Below are 6,000 nucleotides of genomic sequence, written 5' to 3'. Positions count from 1 at the left end.
AGGTAGCGTATCAAGATGCTGATTAGAGAGTATGAATGTTGCACAGGTGTGCCTTAGGCTGGCCACAATAAAAGACCACTCTAAAATGTGCAATTTTACTGTATGGGGGGGGGGTCTTATAAAAAGTCTTAGATCTTGGAGTTCAGCTCGTGAAAAATGGGAGCAAAAACAAAAGTGTTGCATTTATAATTTTGGTAAGTGTTTATTAATATTATGGGCATTATTGATTCTTAATTTTAAGAATGTAATCTAACAACCTGATTTGTGATTGGAATTCAAAATAACAAATACATGACACAAGGAAATTGCATTTCGTACAGCTACAAAAAAACTGTCATTTGCATTATAATAGCATAATGTTAATTTATTTTTTAATTAATTTATGAGTTCAAGTAAAGTAGGTTAACGAATCGTTGGTCTATTCTGCCCCTTTTCTCAGTGCAAATGATACAATTTCACAACATATTAAATTTAAGACAACATGAAATATGACTTTTCACAGGTGATGATGTTACTGTCTGATGTAATTGTATCACTAATTGTTAGTTTTATTCCTCTTGAACACTGCTTCAATATGATCTGACTCACAACCACACGTCTTTGGAGTGTACCAATTGTAACGGCAACCTTCCCATCCCCCTACTATTTGATGAGAACTAGATAAGGAACCTGTATTAGCAATAAAGCACAAATTCATAACGGTAAATAATTACAATATTAACCTATAAATGGAAGATTTACTTGAAACCTGTTTGTATAAACTCTTGGATGTGCAGCTCTGTTTGCATATCTGTGAGAACTCTGTGTTGCTAACGAGGAATGACATTTTGTAAAGGTGCTAAGACGGAGGAATGCATCAGGAAATACATCACTGCCTGAAGGATTAGCCTGTAGGATTTGTGTAAGGTAGTGAGGTGTTAAGCATGAATATTAATCTCTCTACATCATATGCACAGACACATCACTCATCATAGGTAAAGAAGAAAATGGCTTTCAAGGGTTGGAAATAACAGCTTCTGGTATACTTTGGTTGTAATTCTTTAATAATTATCTCTGCGTTATGCGTGAGAAGAAAACTCCCTCTTAAGATACAATCTATGAGATTGTTTTCTGTGTATATTTCTCTGCTGGCTTTGTCCAATCTTATCACCAAGGATACACTTACATTTTAAACAACCAAGCTGAGTAACAGATTTATGATGTGCTGCTTTCACTGCACACTGGTGTCGACAAATGCAAGTTTTCTTTCCACCATTGGTCAATAATCAGAGACAAGATAAAGAACTAAAATCGAAAACTTGCCAATATCCCTGTACTTTGAGATGCCTTCATGGATTTCTTGCTATAGTGTTCACTCAGTTTACACTTAACACACAATTTCAACGTTTTAAAGCCTTTTTTCTTTTCTTTTTTTTTACACACTATGGTTTGTAAGGTATACTGTATGTGCAGTAATGTGTTACATTGGCAGAAAGATAACCACATTTAAGGTGCTTTGATGGTAAAATCCTGCAGTCTTGACTCCGTTATGTTTCATCGAAATATTAACAAGCCTGGAAAAGCACGTCTGCCTTATGAATAGAAGTTTCTCTGTTTGTTTTTTCGACATTTGTACTTGACTGGACTTTGGAAACAAAAGCAAAAAATCGTATCCACGATTTTCTTTTTTATACTGTCGTCAGCAGTGTAAAACTTGACCTGGTGCAACAACCAAAGTTTGTGTTTTGTTTGCGTGGAAATCACGTTTCTCAGGCTTCCAAGTTCTCTGAATGTTACATAGTTTATCTCACACGGTGTCCTTTTCTGTGTACTGTATACTTTCTTCTAGATGAACTTGTTTTGATCATGTTAAGCCAAGCACCGTGGGACGCTGCCAACCTTTTAACTACATGTAGAAGTAGTTGCTGTTAAAAAAACAAAACAAAAAAAATGAACCAGAGGGTTGCCTTGTGCCAACATTTGGTTTGAAAAAGCCTAAAATAGCCTGAAAGCTTTATACACTAGAATACAAAAACATCTGTGTGTTTAATATGTGTGTGCTACAGTACCTATTTATAATTGTCACTGCATCTATTAAAAGATTTAAGATATTTCTTATTTCATTGTGTACTTTTTACTTACTAATAGCTTATTTTTTCTGACTTAACTTTTTTTATGTATAAAAAAATACTTAATTTGAAGTACAAGTCCTGCATTAATAATTTTACTTATGTCAAAGTTGTATGCAGAATAGCCCCATTGTTTAATCGTTTAATTTACTACTGGATTAATATGATTGTAGTGGCATGTAGTAAATGTACTTTTCCATCACTTCCACAATTACTGAGGTTTCTGTGTGACTGCATTTCCTTATCCTCGTATTGTTAATTTTAGTACGCTGCATGGGTTGCACATGCATGTTAAGCACTTTTTACGGTACATTTGTCATGTGAATTGTGGTCTTTTGCAGACTGAAGTTGTGCATGCTAGTCTTAAAACATGAAACTATTAAAGTGCTGGCAGAATCCATCTGGATCTGCATGATGCTTTGATGAAAATCCTACAATATTATTTTAAAGAGGCAATTGGGTCAACTGCTGAACGTCTCTGTTTAATTACCATTCACACGGAGTCTGCAATGAGGCTAAACTGCAATATTAGCCTAGATTCTAAAACATGTACATATTTGTTGGGAATAATTAATTAAAGTATTGTTGGTGAATATTGTCATAAATTATCTGAAATAGATAAGTAATAAGTAGATATTTTGTAAAGTTTAAAAGTAAAAAATGTTACAAAGTGCAGTGCTTCTCAAACTTTTTCACATCAAGGACCCTTAAACTGACACAATTTACGGACCCCCATCTGATAACTTTTTGCATTTAGATACATGTTTTATTACAGAAAGTAAATGAAACCCATGAGCAAAATAGTCATACAACTTGTCATTGTGTTACTTATGGATGAAATTATAGTGAAAATAAATGATACCCCTTTTTGTCGTTGACCGCCTGGAACCCCTTTAAGGACCCCTTGGGGTCCCCGGACCTCATGTTGAGAACCACTGACGTAGTTGACCTACAGCGGTACAGTAGAATGACAGGAATTCCTGGTGGGTTTTTCTCTGACTCCTTCCACTAGGTGGCAAACTAATACCAAGAGACAGGCCAATACCAGTTGTGTAGAAAATATGTAAAAGTACTAAGACAACACTGTAAAAAATACTTAATTACAAGTAAATGTCCTGCATTAAAAATGTTGTAAGTAAAAGTATAAGTATAATCAGAAAAATTAACTTAAAGTATCACAAGTAAAAGTACCCAATGTTGAAAACTGCCCCCTATGTCTGTTACACTATTGCATTTACCATTGGATTATTATTACTAATGTATTAATATAAAATCTGAATTTGAGTAATAGGTTGGGGTGGAGCTTACTTTGATCTGTTTTGTATCAAACTGCAAATAATGATTATTTTCATTATGGATTAATCTGCTGATTATTTTCTCCATTAATCGATTGATTGTTTGGTTTGTAAAGGTTCTGAAAATAGTGAGAAATGACATCACACTTACCCAAAGACCAATATGACACCTTCAAAATGCTTGTTTTGCCCAACCAACAGTCCAAACCTCAAAATTATAAAAAAAAAAAAAAAAAAAAGAATAGGTATGTACAATTTGATTGTTCTATTTGTACTAACCAGTAGTTCCATAACGAAATGGTGCACTACAAGCGGTGGACGAGATAACAGATAAAGACTTCACCTTTTGATGGAACTGTTTGGATGAACGACATTTAGCGGCATTTGTCAGCTATTGATGAAGTGTGGAAATCTGCACGTAGATCTTGCAGTTTTTCAAAACAAAAGGCAGGTAACAGAGCTCAATAGTTAATCAGTGGTCGTAACTGCCCAATGTCATGTCAAAAATCATCATATGAAACCACAAAGAGAAGCAGTAGCAGTAAGAAACTGAAACAAGCCAACATGGAGAAAACGACCAAATGGTATGTATGGCTGACAGGTACTGCTTATTAATATTTAACCAACCTTTACAGCATCGCTTACAGTATTTGATTTACTTCATTTTGAAAGTATTCTTATGATGTGTTCATTTTGACTCCAATCTTAGGTTTTTTTTTAAGTTTTATGTTCAAACTATTTGGTTCCATTTTGAAACTGAAACAATGTATTTATTTATTAATCATTATATTCTAAGAAGAACACAAGTTAATCAAATAAATGAATCAGGTTATCGTGAAAGCATGCATGCAATGAGAAAAGGCTAGATACTTTGATATTCAGCCCAAACTATTTATACATTTGCTATCAAACCCAAAGTCACACAAAGTCAAACACTATTTACATGAAAACAGGAAACCTCAAAATGCATTGATGTGTGAGTTTTCTGTTTATGGAAATGCATCAGTCAGTGTTTAATTATTTTCAATCGAGTGTGAAATCATAGTTGCCATCACCACAGAGAGCCTCAGGCCCGTTTCAATTTTCATAACTCTCTGTGTCAGGGCAACAAACACTTCTCTCCTGGATTCCATTACATCTGATAAGGTATTGGGAGTATCATTTTTCTCTTTTAAATATCTCAAGCCTTTTATTTTAGAAAGCAGCTGCAACCAGTCAGCACTCCAACTGTAAAATCTGATTTGGAAATAGATGACATGGCTGGTGACTTTAGGAAGCTGTCAACAACTGTGGGATGACAACAGAAAGAACCGAATTTCCAGCAGTGAGGTTATTTAATTGTGGCTGAACTTTTTTTCTTTTCTAAATGTGCAGTTTTCACCACACGGTTTGGTCTATGTGAATGGACCAGTCCTTTGTTGACATTGGGTTTGATCATTTTCCACACACTTTCCAAAGGGCATATTAAATTGCATGGTTTTGAGTTATGTTGGATTACAGGCATTCTGAACATGTATTTCCTGCTGTAGGGTGTATAAGATTGTCCTAAAAAATTGCGCAGTGTATAATTAGTCCAAGTCTATGAAAGCTAAGGGAAAGAAAGTAGAAAAGCACTATAAATGCAGTCCATTTACCATGTGTTGTGAAAGTAAAAGTTGGTTAAAGTGAGTTTAGGAAAGTTCAACTAAATAAACTACTTTTTTAATCAATGTTGTGAAGCTTTGTGGAAGTAAATGACAATATCAATTATCTAGACAAAGCTAAGCATAACACTAATCTCAGTAATAATAAAAATTGGTTTAAGGAAATAAACCGAGGTTTGCTTCACTTTGAAGCTTATTTTATGCAGTTTTCACACCAAACACGGTATATTTAGTCTCCCACGTAGACTGTATATAAAACTAGGTCTCCCATCAGCCTCCCTGTTGAACAAGGGCTCTCCACCAAGGGACTGTCACCAAAAATCTACACTGAGAAAAAATGTTTCATGACAATCATTTCAATTTACATTGTACACATTTATTCAAAACACTATTTCAGACTTAGAAATATAAGTAATACTTAGGCTTTAAAGAAGCCTTAAGAGATACAAGTATTAAGTATTTCTTAAGATAAAAAAGACTTCATTGTCATCCATCTACATACAGTGCAGTGTACAGTACATAGAATAACAAAATTGTGTTTCCCTGGTCCCGGTGCAAAACAAAAGATTGAACGAATGAACATAAGGTGCAAACAATAAGATACAAAACAGGTACAGAACAGGATCCAAGACGATGTAGTGCAATAATAGAAACATGAATACAAGTAGTGTAAATAAGTGTTAACAAATGTGAAGTAATACTGCAAAAAATAAATAAGAGAAAAGTAAGAAAATAAATAAACTGAATGTGCAGGGCTGCAACTAACGACAAAGTCTTATCGATTAATGTGTAGATCATTTAGATGATTAATTGATTAATGCTTTAGTCTGTCAGAAAATAGGGAAAAATGCCTGCTCACAATTGAGAAACTGAAAACACAGATTCATTGGCGTATTTGCCTGAAAAATAACTTCAATGGTAAATCGGTGGCAGGTTATTCTTTGACTGCTATAT

The sequence above is a fragment of the Etheostoma spectabile genome, chromosome 9 (assembly GCF_008692095.1).
Source record: "Etheostoma spectabile isolate EspeVRDwgs_2016 chromosome 9, UIUC_Espe_1.0, whole genome shotgun sequence".
Lineage (NCBI taxonomy): Eukaryota > Metazoa > Chordata > Actinopteri > Perciformes > Percidae > Etheostoma > Etheostoma spectabile.
The sequence above is the reverse complement of the archived record's forward strand: the minus strand, read 5'-3'. Positions refer to the sequence as shown.